The following is a 15125-nucleotide window of genomic DNA, read 5'->3' as shown; positions in this document are numbered from 1 at the left end:
GATGAGAAGAGTACCCTGGATTATCCAGGTGGGCCCTAAATGCAATTACAACTGCCCATATAAGAGAGAGACAAAAGGAGATTATACAGAGACACACAAAGAAGACATGTGACCATGGAGGCAGAGATTGGAGTGATGTGGTCATAAGCCAAGGAATGCTGGCAGCCACTAGAAACTAGAAGAAGCTGGAATAGATTCTCCCTTACAGGTTTTCGAGAGTGTGCAACCCTGCCAACACCTTGATTTTGGTCCGGTGATATTGATTTAAGACTTGTGCTACCAGAATTTTCAGAGAATAAATCTCTGTTGCATTAAACCACACAGGAAACTAATATTCTAGTATAAATGATCTCTTCTACATGTCTCCCTAATTCTCTTGCATCTTGTTACTGTGTTTATTTTTCATGGTAATTTCAGACGGCAAAAGCAAAGTAAGAAAAGGATGGGGACTTTAAGTCTCTACTTGTATCTAGTTTGCTTATCGCCCACTGGTAAAAATAAGTCACAAGACTGGCTGACCCAAGTTTACAAAGTAAACATAAGGATGTGGATACAGAATAAAATGAAGAGGCAAGGCCATTTTTGCACTCAAGCATTTATAGATATATTTTCTCATAATTTGACTATCTTTAATTCTCTCTCTGGCTAAATCCCACTCATTTTCAGATTTTGCCCTTTCTTAACACTTAGGTGTTGTGTTAAACTATTGTGGCACAATTTAATTTTTATTATAGCAGTTATCCTCAACTTTTATTTTCACAGGTCCTCACTAGTCTGTAATCTCAGTAGGTATAAGCATACGATCCTTGTTAGTTTTATATTGTCAGTAACTAATGCAGATCTTAGGGCATAGTGAATGTTCAAAATATGTCAATTAATATACAAATTATACTCTGATACTTTAGACATTCTGCTAATGCACTAAGAAGCCAGTATTAACTTCTTTTTTTTATTTCGAGAGATTTTTGAACAAATAAGATAAACTTTGTTTTACTTTTTATACTTAATATATTTTATTCTCATTTCTTATATTATGATTAGTATTGAAAATCAAAATTGATTATTTTTAACTGATATTTTAAAAGTTTTTAGTAAGGCAACACTAATTGCCATATGATTATATTCAAACTTGCTGATAAAAAATGTTAACTTTTTTTTTTTCAGGTGTATTTTTTATCATTCTCCTCTTATTTTTCCAAGAAGCTTTGGGAAACAGGTTGAAAACACTATGAAGTTACTTTTGCTCATATATACCCATTTAAACATTTACCTATTGTTAAATGAATATGTTCAATTACCTGATGCTCTTGTTTTAAATGATTCATATGTCATAATTCTTTTGATTTTTTTCAACTCTTTTAATAACTCTGTAATGATGAGTAAAGAGTGAGAATTACTCCATTCGTTTTTCCTTTGGTTTTATACAAAGTGAAGAGAAATATTCTAAGAGTGACCTTAATTTTATCCAGAAAACAGGGAGAAATTGGGATGCTAGGAAATGTAATTAAAGTTTCATACACACACACACACACACACACACACACACACACACCTTTCTATGTATTTTACATTCTGTCTTATTGATATAACTTCTTTTCATAATGTTTTTAATTGTAATGATAATAAATGTAACCGATTCCAACAGTGTCACTTTCTTTTTTTATGTTTGTTTCTAATTTGATAAATATTTATGAAAAAGAAAAAGAGAAGTAGCAGCTAATAATGACTAAAGAAATATTTCAAAAACATTCCCCATCAGGTTTCCTCAAACAGCTGTGCCACTGAACCTCCATCCAAAACCACTTGTCAAGTTCTGAGCCTTTTCAGTGGACAGGGTGCCAACTTTGCTGGCCTGCGACAAACTGTGGGGAAGTTGCCTGATGTTGATTCAGATCCAGTTGGAATTATGTTTAAAACTTCAAATTCAGTACATTTTTATTTTACAAAGAAAACCACACTTTCCTTTTTCCTTTCTCTTTATAATATTGCTTCTGAAATAATCTGAGCCGTGTAGAAAAAGAATCATAAAATCAATGTCCTTATTGAAATCATGTTTGCCATTTTGCAGCTTCTAGACCACAAAACTCTCACAATCTCTGGAAAGTTGGATCTCATCCAGTCAAAACACAATTTTTTATCAAACTTTTTCTGGCAAAAGACTACAGCTTCTAGTAGCTTAATTTTCATACATGCAAGCAATACAAACATTGAGTTATTGAACAAGTATTTGCTGAGGGCTAATCACTGAATTCAGTCATACTGGTCAACCTACATAGATGTAGTTTCTAAGGAAGTAACAGAAATTGTCAGAATATATAAGATTAATAAATTAAAGCACATGATATGCTAAAAATTTTGATTTCCTAAGTAAATTTAAGGAGATCACAACACAAGCCAAAAGCTCAACGACAAAGAAATGTTGTAGATGCTTTATAAAATGTGTCTTATCTTGAAGCAATTATAAGAATATCTTATTTACAGTGATTGCCAGCCATGTCATATTAGTTTTTTTAGGAAAATAAGCAAATTATAGAAATAGAACAAACATTTAAAGCATAATATCTGTAGTCTGATGTTATCACCTAGAGAAAACTGAAATAGAAAAAAAAATTAAAATAATACTTCAAAAGTTTAAAGAAATTAAAAATAAAAACATAAATTTGATTCTCTAGTAAGCATAAAATATTTCAGAAATGAAAAACACGAAATATTATATTACCCACATTGTACCATGTCAACTAGTAGTGTGCTATTATGATAAAAGAAATAAATTTTTACAGAAGATCATGCTCCTCTGCTTCTGCCCCCAATGGAAACTTAATTATTGAATTGTCTCTATTCTGAAGTTCTCATAGCTGTTTTCAAGAAGATATTGTAGAACTATTTTTAAAAATATTTCTGTATATGAAATGTTATACAACACTAATTATAGGGTTAATGTAAAATGTTACCATATTTTGTGTTTCAAAGTAAATGTTGAATAAATGGTAATTATTGTTTATTATTTTAAAAATTATCATTGAACATCACTAAAATACATGTTTAATTTTGTTACTGAATGCAGATCACTGTTGTAAAATCTTTATACCATTTCAAAATGCACAGTTAAGTGGGGACTTTTAAGATTTTTTCCTATGCTTAATTAAAATTTAAAATTTTGTATATACATATATAAGCATAAATCCCCTTTGGTTTTTCTTTTACTAGTGTTTTACAATAATCAATGACATGATGGTTTGCAATAAGTAAAATTACATTGTCATTATAAAATGTAATTAAGTGAAGATTATGAACAATTTTTGAGTCGTTATTTTTAATAATTATATCTAGGTTTTCCAGTATTCTTTTAGAAATTCAGTTGAGAGAATTTCATATTGTTTTGGGGCATAATCAGGGGAACTCTAAGGTGACCATTTTTCTTGGTTAATATCAACAAGATAAAAGATAAAACATCATATATCTTCATTAAAGATAATAGGTGTATGAATACATAGTTATACATAATATTCACAGCCTCATATTAATTTTTTGCAAATAGAGTCTCTTTCTATTCTATACTTATATTATATACATTAAATTATTTAATATAAAAAAGTGAAGATACAAAAATCTTGCATTGATATCTTTTAAGGTATCAAGGAAAATTTAAGAATAGGTAATTTATATTTAATGCATGTTTAGGCAACACTTAAAAAATAAAAAAATATTATTATAAATTAAATAAATTTCTAAGCAGATTATGATTCTAGAGTTGTTTTTCTCTAATAATATTTCAAAATGAAAGCTTCTTCTACAGTAACATGTGAAAGTACATTGATGGAGTATGATACTACTCCTTGATGACCACATCGCAGATCACCCTCAGGTGTCTCAGAGGTGTCAGTAGATTTTACCAATTTTAAATAGCAATTAAATTTATCACCCATTAAAGACTTCACTAAATTTAGGGCTAGCTAGGGGCCTATAAAGTTATTAACTGTAGCTTAATAATACACTCAAAATCAAATGGTAAATAAAGAAAAACTAGCATAAAATAAATAACAGGCAGAATAAGAGAAGCACACATAAATAATTTTATGATCCTGTGTCTTGGTAGACTCTTTAAATTCTTATTAGTCATAAAGGAAAGATTCTTTCAACTCTTACTGTAGTTCTCCCTCAGCTTGAAATGCAGGGTTAAGTTACGACATGCAATGTCACTTATCTATGAATGTCCTGAATCAGACGTTAGAGAACAGAGAAAGAGAAAGTTGTTAATCTCTTCATCATTAGGAAGAAATAAAGAATTTAAAAGCAGATGGTAAGAGAAAACTCAAGTCACCTTCCGAAAAAGCAAGTTAACTGTCACGAGTATTTTATGTGTGATTAAAATAATAAGCAACAGCAGAAACAAAACTGGACGGGTTTTCCACTCAACAGAACACCGCTGTCATCCTAACAAATCAAAGTATTTGGGGACATGTGATGATTTAGTAGTTATTCAAATGAATTAATACCGAGTGACCTCTAGACAATCTAGAGTGATATTGACAAAAATAAGTTTATTTGGATTTCTTTTTTAGATGTATGAAATGGAAGTTTTATTATAGTCACAAAGATGGTTGAAGTAATTCTTAAGGCATAGTCACTAGGAACACACACACAAAAAATAATAAGAATTCCACTTATGAGAAAATTATATACTATTTGCATATTATTATATGTAGCAATTATAACTGCTTTAAAGTACAGTATCTTAAGTAGAGAAACTTCCATGTGATGTATGTATATTAAAATGATCCTTACATGGCTTAACATTTACAGTGGTTAACCTCTCTCCCTTCTAAATAACAATTACAATTACACATATTTAAATTTAGGTTTAGAAACTGGGAAATGTTTTAAATTTATAATTAAAGATTATATAAACTAATACGAATATTTAATATATATTATACTGTTCAAAGATAAAGTTTTCATAATACTCAGATGTTTTAATGTACACAGACACATATTTTTATCAGTCTTTAAAAAGGCATATTAAATCACAATATTCCTTTTGTTAATAATAGCTAGCCTTAACAGACATTATGTAATTAGAAGCAAAAAAGAGTCAACCATATATTTTTAAAACTTGTATTATATCACTATTTTTATTTGATCAATATGAAACTGAATGCATTAAACTGGCATGCAAATATTTAATATTAAAGCTTATTTTTAATAATTGCTGTTAGTTACTTACCTCCTCTGTCTTATGGTAGAAAGCAACATTTTTTCCTTTCTCTCCTCCTAGGCATTCTGGATAATTACATTTACCTGTCTCTTTATTCAGCATATCTATATTACACACTTCTGCCAATAAAAAATAAACCAATAAAAAGTGAATCAGTTCCTGGCAGAAATACATAAAAATCAACATGAAAGTTTTTATTCTCTCTCTCTCTCTTGTTTTTTTTCTTTTGTCATCCTGAGTGTGGAAGTAAAGAATTCTGTATAGTTAAGTCTCCCTCAATATGGATTGCTGAGATGTCACATAGTGGAGAGTTGCCATAGACTCATATTCACAGCTGACTTGAGAATGAAATGTAAATACGAGTTAATAAACTCCAGGGATTTGAGGTTGGTTTGTAAGTTCAGTGTAACTGAGCTTATCTTGATTCATAAGAGTTTTTCTTTAATTTCCACAACTGATGTTGTGGCTCCTAGTTCATGCCACTGACTAACTTCACACGTTTAAAATTACTGTATTTCTCTAGAGATGAGGTATAAAAGGCACTTAGTTTAAAGTCTATCAGAAACATCCAGCTGCATTTAGCGCTTGGGTAAACATGATTTAAGTAACAGATTTAATGCTACATTATTTATTCACAGCAGTGGTATCGGTACTTGTTTTCCAGAAGCATATGCTTTTGAGATGAGGCTAATGAAAATACAAATAAATTGGTTCAATACAATGTGATCATTGTTTCAATGGAAATGCATACAAGAAGAGTGAAAGCAGACAGAAAGAAATCACATTTCAGCTTGAGGGAGTTAAGGAACCTTTGCAGAAAAGAGTAAGTTTGGTAGTTGAACACAAAGTCTGAGAGTATTCTAGGCAAGGGAATATGCAAAAGTCTGAATGAGCTCAGGACAAGTTTGTGGTTAAATGTTGCTAAATACAATACAGGGGAGGTATTGAGATAAATAAGACTGAACAGCTGGACTACTGGTCCATATCACAATGAGTCATATAGTCCATGTGAAAAGCTATATATGTCTAAAAATTAGAAGCTATAGATGAACATGGAGTTAAAGTAATCAGTTTGTGTTTTAGGAAATAAAAGAATAAAAGCTCAGGTTGATAAGTAGAACATTGATTGAATAAGGTGAAATAAAAGAGAAAGGGAACATTTTGAAACCATTAACGAAAAATAATTATTAAAAAGGAGAGCAATAGAGAAATAGGAAAGAAATGAACAGAGCACTGTTTTAAATGGAAACAATAAATGTGGAGATTTGGAGAACAAGAGATCTGGTGGGATCTAGGATGACTCTAAGGTTTCAAGTTTGTGAGAAAACACGAAACCATTGACTGAGATGGAGATTTAAGAAGGAAAAGTGGTTTAAGCAACAGAAAGGAGACACAGTGATGAATTCAGTTTGGCACATATTGAATTTGTATTATGATTCATTTGCATAAAAATGTTTAGCAAGAGCTTAAAATAAAGTTTTAGATCTCTGATTCATCCCTTTGTTAAAATTGTATGAATCAAATTGGTAAAAAATAAATAAACTGAATTCTTAAAAAGTGAAGATTAAGAAGGTGATAAAGGAAACAGCTAGGAAAATGTTCTGAAATTAACATATCTACTTTTCTTTGTACTTGAAACCCTGGCTTATTTCCTTATTTCTCTGAGAAGAATGCCTATTTTATCATTCATTAGAGCCTAAACTTTGTGAAATCAAGTATTTTGCTTAATTCATAAGAATCTCAATAAATAGTGGATCAGAATTTAGTCTTCAGTGGAGTTACCTGTAGGCACTAGAAAAAATATGTGTGGTGTCAGGAATCGCTAGTATAAGAGTTTAACTTAGAGAGTCACTGAATACCCTTGGTCACCGAGCTGTGGAATCTATAACAATGAGACTCAGTCATATGATCAGGATTTGTAGAAAGTAGCCTTATCCAAATGTATCAAATAGAAGCAGTTGACCATTGTCTTGCATTGTTTCTATATGCTCTTTTATCATCTTTGCAAAGTTAAGACAATCTAAAAATATACCTTCTGTGTATTCTTCGCTGAAAAGAATTTCTGACTTTATAACAGCTATATTTAACACCACATTTGGCCTCAAAAACAAGAGAGATAATTTGTTTGGTTCTCTCTATGGTGCTGATAAAATCAGAGAACTTATTTAAAGATTAATGCTTTTAGCTGAGCTTCTGAATCTTTACAGAATCTGTGACATCTTAGTCAGCAGAGTGCCCAAGAAGGCCTGTGTGCACTAAAATCATATATATTAAATGACACAAAAGTGTATTCACATTGTCAATAATACATGAACATATAAGTCTGACTGTAGCTGAGCTCTGTCTTTGCAGTCATGTCCTGATAAATATTTATTTGTCCTTATGTTTTACTGTTTAGATTTCTCCAATGAAATTCCATTCTCACTTTAACTACATCACAATATAGATTATCCGTTTTTAATGTGATGCTATTTGCTATTGAAGAATAATTATTTAATCTTTTCCTGCTTTCCTTGTATGACTCTGGTCATATGCACATATGGGTATTGAATTCTGGTTTGGAACTTTCCCTTGTGGTAACAATGCCAGGCCTCATTTTTATAGCTGTAAATAATTGTTTAGTCTCAAAATTCTGTTTGGAAGTATGCTCCTCTGTCCTGCCTCTAAAACCTCGACCCCCTTCCAAAATAAGACCCCTGGATATGTACACATTCTTGTTTTAATCCATCTGCTAATTGTTATAAAAGACTATGCTTTACATTCAAGTAGATCTGGCATATGCTTTCTGAAAGTTTATTAATTCAAGAGGCTTGTTCCAAATAAAGAGACAAGTGTTTTATAAAAGATCAAAAATCTGTAGAAAACTAGGCAAGTACTTGAGTTTATATGTCTTTGTCTCAGAATGTGTTTGAGAGAAAAATTCACCCATGCTATTTAATAATAGCACCATAGACATAATAACATTAAACTGGAAAATGTTTTGTAGACCAGAAAGTTCGTACTATAGAGATTACTGGAAAATTAAAATGATTTTTGTGATCTAAAGAAAGGACAAGTAAAAATATGACTGGCATACTTTAGTATGAGGTAAGATGATACTTATTTATAAGTATTCTGAATCATAGCATGCACACTGTTTGCAACTCAAGACCTAAAACATACATAGTTAATTTAGATTCATTTTTATTGTCTCCCTCCAAATTTGCTTTACATACTTCTAATTTAAGCAGCTTGTCATTTGTACAATTTACTAAAAATTTATATTCCACTAGAACATGGCATAGTTTAAGCTTTATCTCATATAACCTTTTTTTTTTTTTTTAGAAATTTCATTGTCTATACTTATTTTTTTTTCTCTAGGCTTATTCTCATAATACTACAAATCTGGCGTGAATTGTAAGTTTTCAACTATGCTTGTAAAATATACATATGTTTTCTTATTTGTTGTATTATCTGATCATAGAAAACATCTAGAGACTTTTAGCATTGTAATATGAAAGTTTCTAAAATACCTGTGGAGTTCTTTGAGAATGCATAAGACATTTTAAGAGTCATGGAAGATAAAGTTTAATTAAACATTAATATGTTAGTGTCTTCATAAGTTTCATGCCTGTTTAATGAATCTCAATAAAGACTAGAATTTTACAAAGTTGACAGTAATGTTAAAATCAATAATAAAACAATAGAAAAGTAGAAACTACTTCTACTATGTCAATTGTATATTATGTGCAATTTCCTAATTCACAGTAGTGCATTTGATATATGATGGAAGTAAAGTGGTAAGAAAAACGAATATTGGAATTGGAGTGTAGGGATCTGAGTTCTTGGATGAGCTCTGTCACTGATGATCTCAATGAACTTGAGCAATAGACTTAATCTCATAGGTTCTTCATCTTTAAAAATTAGTCATATAATTTCTAGGATAATTTCTCTCTCATTATGAACTGAATTGTGTTTCCTCAAAATTCATGTGTTGATGCCCTAACACTCAGAATGTCACTGTATTTGGAAAAAGGGCATTTAAAAGGGTTACCAAATTAAAATAGTCATTAGAGTTGGCCCTAATCCAATATTACTGGTATCTTTATAAAAATAAAAAAAAGGAGATTGGGACTGAGGAGAGAGAGAGAGAGAGAGAGAGAGAGAGAGAGAGAGAGAGAGAGAGATTGAGGTTGAGAGAGAGAGAGAAACACCAGACACACATATACATAGAGATAAACATGTGAACACAAAGCAAGAAGGCAGCATCTGCAAACAAGGGAGAGAGGACTCAGAAAAAATCAAACCTGCTGACACCTTGATCTTATAGCTCTAACCTTCAGAACTGTGAAAAAATATTTTTTTATGTTTAAGGCACCCAATCTGTGGTATTTTGTTATGACAACTCTAGCAAACTAATATATCTCTCTCAGCTCCTAGAAAAAAATGTAATCAAATACCCTTTGAACTATATGTATTAATTAGATTTGGGAATAGAAAGTGACATGGTGAAGATTCATTTTAATGGTATAAATGCAAATGACTTGCAGAAAGATAAACTAAAGCCATTTAGTTTGGTCCACAGTTAACACAACACAGCAGAATATGTCTCCCTAATCTTATACTCTGGTCCTGTAAAAAAATATAGACCGTGGAATTAAAAGATTTTTTTTTTTTTTCTTTTGGTAGGTAAGAGAATGTTTAAGAAAATCTTCACAGTCTACGGACATACCACCCTGAACAAGCCTGATCCCGTCTGATCTCGGAAGCTAAGCAGGGTCGGGCCTGGTTAGTACTTGTATAGGAGACCACCTAAGAAGACCAGGTGCTGTAGGTATAAAAAAATAACAAATAAGAGATTGTAAACTGACAAAGTCCTTGCAATCTGTGAGGTCAACTAAGGGTTGCCTCGCCTAAATAAAGAAAAAAGAAAATCTTTATAAAGTGTATGTATAATGAAACTCTAATGTAATAAATGATCATTTGGCACTATGATTCTAAATATTCATAAGACATACGACCTCTACAGTAATTCTTTCATCATTGACAATTAACTCTATTTTGTTACATAAGCACTTTAAATGTTTTCTCTGATATATTTATATCAAAATGTATAATATTTTAGAACTGTTTATCTTTATTACTAAAATTTTCCTATAAATGGACAATAGCAGAATATAATTTAAAACACATTCACTATATCAGTCAGAGTTACTCAAAAAAGCAGAAGCTATCCTAGTTATATTAACTGATCAGGTTTAATTAAAGGGAATTGGTTAAATTTCCTAAATTTTAGGTGTTAGAAGACTAACAGTAATGTGGGACACTGAGGCAATAGAAAGACAACAGTGGGAATCATTTACCCATTCTAGGGCTGAGTGAAAATTAGAAAATTATCTAAGAACCTAAAAGTTGTTTTACTAGTATCTTTTTCCTGATTGGTTGTGACAGTAAACATATATTTTTAGAAAGACTGTTCAGATTTAGGACCAGTGTATATCTGCGAGATACAGCAAAACTAGAGAGCATGAGAATTATAGCCTTGGCTTTGGTTTTATGAGTACTTGATTGGAGCAAGTCTTTAAGAATTTCAGTTGTATAATCTTTACAGAAAAGTATGGCCTGAGGAAAATTTTGAGTTTCTTTAAAACATTTTAAATACTGTTGCTGCAGTATTCATGCAATTTGTAGCATCTTGCTCATCGTCCTCCTCCAACTCGGAAGTTAACCATTTTAGAACTGAGTGAACAAAGCATTTTTACAATGATATGTATATCTGTTGATATTTTTGTTTTTATTGTACTTGGAGTTTATTGTATATTGATCTTCCTAGATGTGTGTGTTAGTGTTTTTCAGTAAATGTCAGTGATTTTCCTGTCTTTCATCTTTAAACAATGTTTCTGCTCCTTCTTCTCTCCTTCTGGTACTCTCATTACACACATGTTGATGTACCTAACAGTATTCCACATTTCTCTGAGGTTCTTTATTTTTCTTCATTTTTTTCTCTTTTCTTTAGTTTGTATAATCTCTCTAAATTTCTGTTTAAGTTCACTTATCTTTTTTCTATTATTTCAGATCTACATTGAGCCACTCTAGTGAATTTTTATTTCAGTTATTATTTATTTCAACCCAGGAGTTTCCACTTGTTTCTTTTTTACGATATCTATCTCTTTATTGTTTTCTTTTTTTTAACTTGATGTGACATTGTCATACCATTCTTTACTTTAATCATGATTACTTTTAGTTCTGTGAAAAGATTTATAATGACTACACTGAGAATCTTTTACCGATAAATCTGACATATCATAAATCTCACAGGAAATTTTTGTCAATGGCTTTTTTTTAGTGTATATGTCATACTTTTCTAATTTTTGGCATGCGTGCCTCAGAATTTTTTGTTGGAAACTGTGTATTTTAGATAATGTATTGTAGCAACTCGGTACTATTCCCTCCTCACCATCTTTGGGACTTCTTATTGTTATGTAAACCAAAATTATTTTTAGACTGTAATAAAGAATAAAAAGAATTTCTTTGAGCAAAAAAAGAGCTGCAAATCAGGAGACACAGATTCAGGTAGTAATCTAAATTTGTTCCACCAGACAAAAGGAAGGCTACTTTTTACAGTGAAAGTTTCCACTCAAGTTCTCATTTAGGTCTGCTTTATGTAAATCCAGTTGTGAAGTTCTGATTAGACAGGGCAGGTCTCAGTCCATTGGTAGAAAGATGAAAGCAAGATTTCTCTGCATTTTTCGATTTAGACAACATAACCAAGAAGGGCATAGTGTGGGAAGCCTAGAAATCGGTCTGAGATTCTTCCTGAAGAACAGAATATGTGAGGAACCCTTGTCAGCAAACGACCACTAGGTTCTGATTATTTATAAAATTTGAGCTCTGGGTTGACTATGGGGAGTCTTCCACAGCAGATAATTTCCTTCTCAGTGTTCACATCAAATGAATATTTCTTCTTGAGGTCTATAGTATCTGCTTTTTATTTGTGTAGTGACTGGCCAGATTATTCTAATAAAGTTTTTTTCCACCTATTTCTTTACGTACAATGTTAATCCTCTGATTTTTTTCCTCAGGGGAAGAGTTCTTTGGATAGTTCCACAGTCACCCTAAACCTTGGGGTGGCAGTGGCTTGACAATGCTCTCTTTGCCTGATTGTATCAGCTATTGAAGTCTACTAATTCCCTACTGATTTTTCTATTGTTTTTAATAGACACCTGGGGCTTGAATTGTTTTATGAACTAATCCAATAAATTTTTTACCCTTTGAAGGAATAGTTTTTTAAGGTCAATGTTTGATATTTGTTCAGATCAAGGAGGGCTTCTCCCATTTCTTTTATACCCAGATTCACTCCTGAAAATGAGCTGGCTAACATTTTAGCCTGTCTCTTGAATCTCCTCCAAAATGCCTTTAACCATACCTCTGCTGTCTCCAAGAAAATGCTTAATCTTAAACTCCTCTGTGCTCTGTGGAAAATAAAATCTGTTTTGCAGAGAAGAGATTAGGAGCTATTTTTTTTTTTTTTTTTTAGGATCTGCTTCGTCACCCAGGCAAAATTTCCAATCTAGGGTTCTGGATCCCAGAGCGGGAACAATGGCAAGTTTCTTTGGATGCCCCAGATCTAGAAGCTGATTGTTTGGTGAGTGGGAATGGGGAGCAGGGTTTTTTTTTAGCTTTTCTCTCCGTAGTGGAGCCCCTACCTCAGGATCTGGTAAGTGTTATCAGAGCCCCAGTATCCTCAGCACACTAAGCCCAATGTTTTGCCTTTATTCTACGAGGGCAGTTGGCAGGAGAAAGTTTTGACCATTTGACCACACACTTGGAATTTACCCTTGGCAATGAGTAGCTGAGGACAGGATAACAAGCACTGATATCCTGCCACTCCTAAAAAGAAAGCCCTGGGTGGGGAGCTGAGGAGGAATGTAATACTATATTCTTGGCTGCAGCAGTCAGGAGGGAAGTACATGCCTCATTGCTGCGGGATAGTGGGGAGAGAGAGTGAGTGGTCTTGAATCAAATATGACATATTGTCTATTTTCTTACCAATTTTTTAGACATTTTCTTAAATAGATAATTACTTATTATAGAATTATTACCAGAGGTATAAAAAGTTGCTCTTTAATAATTTTTAGCAGTTGTATTAAGGAGCAGATCACCAGAGCTCTTCACATTGTTATGTCAGGAGTTGATCTCTTAATATATTTTATTTTTTCTGACAGCTTTTGGTTGTGGCGTTATTCACTTTAGTTCATTAAAATATGCTTGTTTTAAAAATCTAATAAATAAAGTGATTACCTACTAATGTGGAATATTTCATCTCTCTCAGCATGATATTTTTGTTTTTTTTTTAAAACAGAATTTCTTACAGAATTATATTGATCACATGATAGTTACAAGAATGTCAGATATAATAATGCATACATCTTAATTTTAATACTGCATCTTCTTATGAAGCTACTTAAATTTTATTGACTGGAAAATTAAAAATTTTTAACAATATTCACTTTAATACATGTATGTTCACATACATACAAAAGTTTGGTTATAATATTATATCATAAATATTATTACTTTACAAAAGAAAGCCTAATTACATGACAGTAAAATATAATAATAGTTTTCAACAAAATCTCAGCTAATTAGATTTTAGGAAACACTATGATTTTGTTAAATATTCTTGACTAAGCTAATATGGTTAAATTGAAAGCAAATTTAGTTTTCACAGTTTTTTTAAAGAGTAGAATAGTGTATGCTTATTATTTAAGAATCAGTAAAATAAGTCCTAAAAAATGACATTGTTTCTAAAAGATGACTTTGTTCTCATATGAAAAACAATATAAAATTATTTAAAAAATTAAGCTAACAAAACAAGGCAGTATGTATTTTTAAATGAGTCAGTCAATATTAGGAGAAATTTATTTTACCAAGTTTAAAAATAAAAATGGAGGGTTATTTCTCAGTGAATTAAGATAGAAACATTCATATATACTTCTAATTTCAGGCTAGTGTATTAAAAAAATTACTAATAGTATTTTCAACATTTGCAATATGTATAGTATTTAGAAAATTGTTAGTAAAAAGAAATAAGTACCTCTAAAAGTTTATCAAATAGGGCACCGCACATATCTTTTGCAACCATCCTAAAAGAGATTGTATTTCTCTTCTGATACCCATAAAGGTCATCTGCATTTAATTTAATTTTCCCATTATGAGTATTTTATTTTAATGTCCTGGCAGGAGAAATTTCTGAAAAGAGCTATGAAAGGCATTTGATTTTCCACCTTTATACTGCAAAATGTTGTCTCCCGTGTAAATTAAAAGTCTATGTCTTTACACAATGAGTTTTTTTATATTATGTGCTCTCTTTCTTTCTCTTGAGTTTATTTTTTTAATGATATAAGGACCTACATTAAAATCAAACAAACAACGACAATAAAATCTATGCCTAGGCAGGTACAGAAAGACATTTGCTTTATAATTTCTTCACTAAAAAATACTCCTTGCAGTGTAACTAGAATATTTTTCTAAAAAATAGATTTGTAAAAGGCTTTTCCTAGAGTGCATTATCTTAATCTCCACACGTTTACTAAAAAAAAGCACTATATTATAAAGAAATACACTTCTCAGCATAATAATGACAATAAAATATTATAGGAAAGCACATATATCATCACATTAATTGACAAATGGAAATAAAAGAAGCATTCTATAGCAGTTCATTTGATATCTAATCTGTTGATACTTATAACCCATAAATTAAAAGAAAATCTTTATTATTATATATAAATGAACCTTGATCCACCAGTTTCAAAATAATTAAAAATGACATTGTAAACATCCTGGATCACAATGCTTACAATGTTAACAATACAATCTTTTGTGTTAATTGGGAAGGACATGCAAAAATGTAGTGGTCTCAAAGTCA

At 31.2% G+C, this 15125-nt stretch overlaps 2 pseudogenes; both read left to right on the top strand.

Annotated features, from left to right (window-relative positions):
• The window catches only part of LOC105289668, a 143275-nt pseudogene that overhangs the window by 93577 nt on the left and 34573 nt on the right, over positions 1-15125 (top strand).
• On the top strand, positions 9913-10031 carry LOC111737397 (annotated as a pseudogene).

Source organism: Pteropus vampyrus, unplaced genomic scaffold (assembly GCF_000151845.1).
Source record: "Pteropus vampyrus isolate Shadow unplaced genomic scaffold, Pvam_2.0 Scaffold26, whole genome shotgun sequence".
In the NCBI taxonomy this organism is placed as follows: Eukaryota; Metazoa; Chordata; class Mammalia; order Chiroptera; family Pteropodidae; genus Pteropus; species Pteropus vampyrus.
The sequence above is the reverse complement of the archived record's forward strand: the minus strand, read 5'-3'. Positions and strand labels throughout refer to the sequence as shown.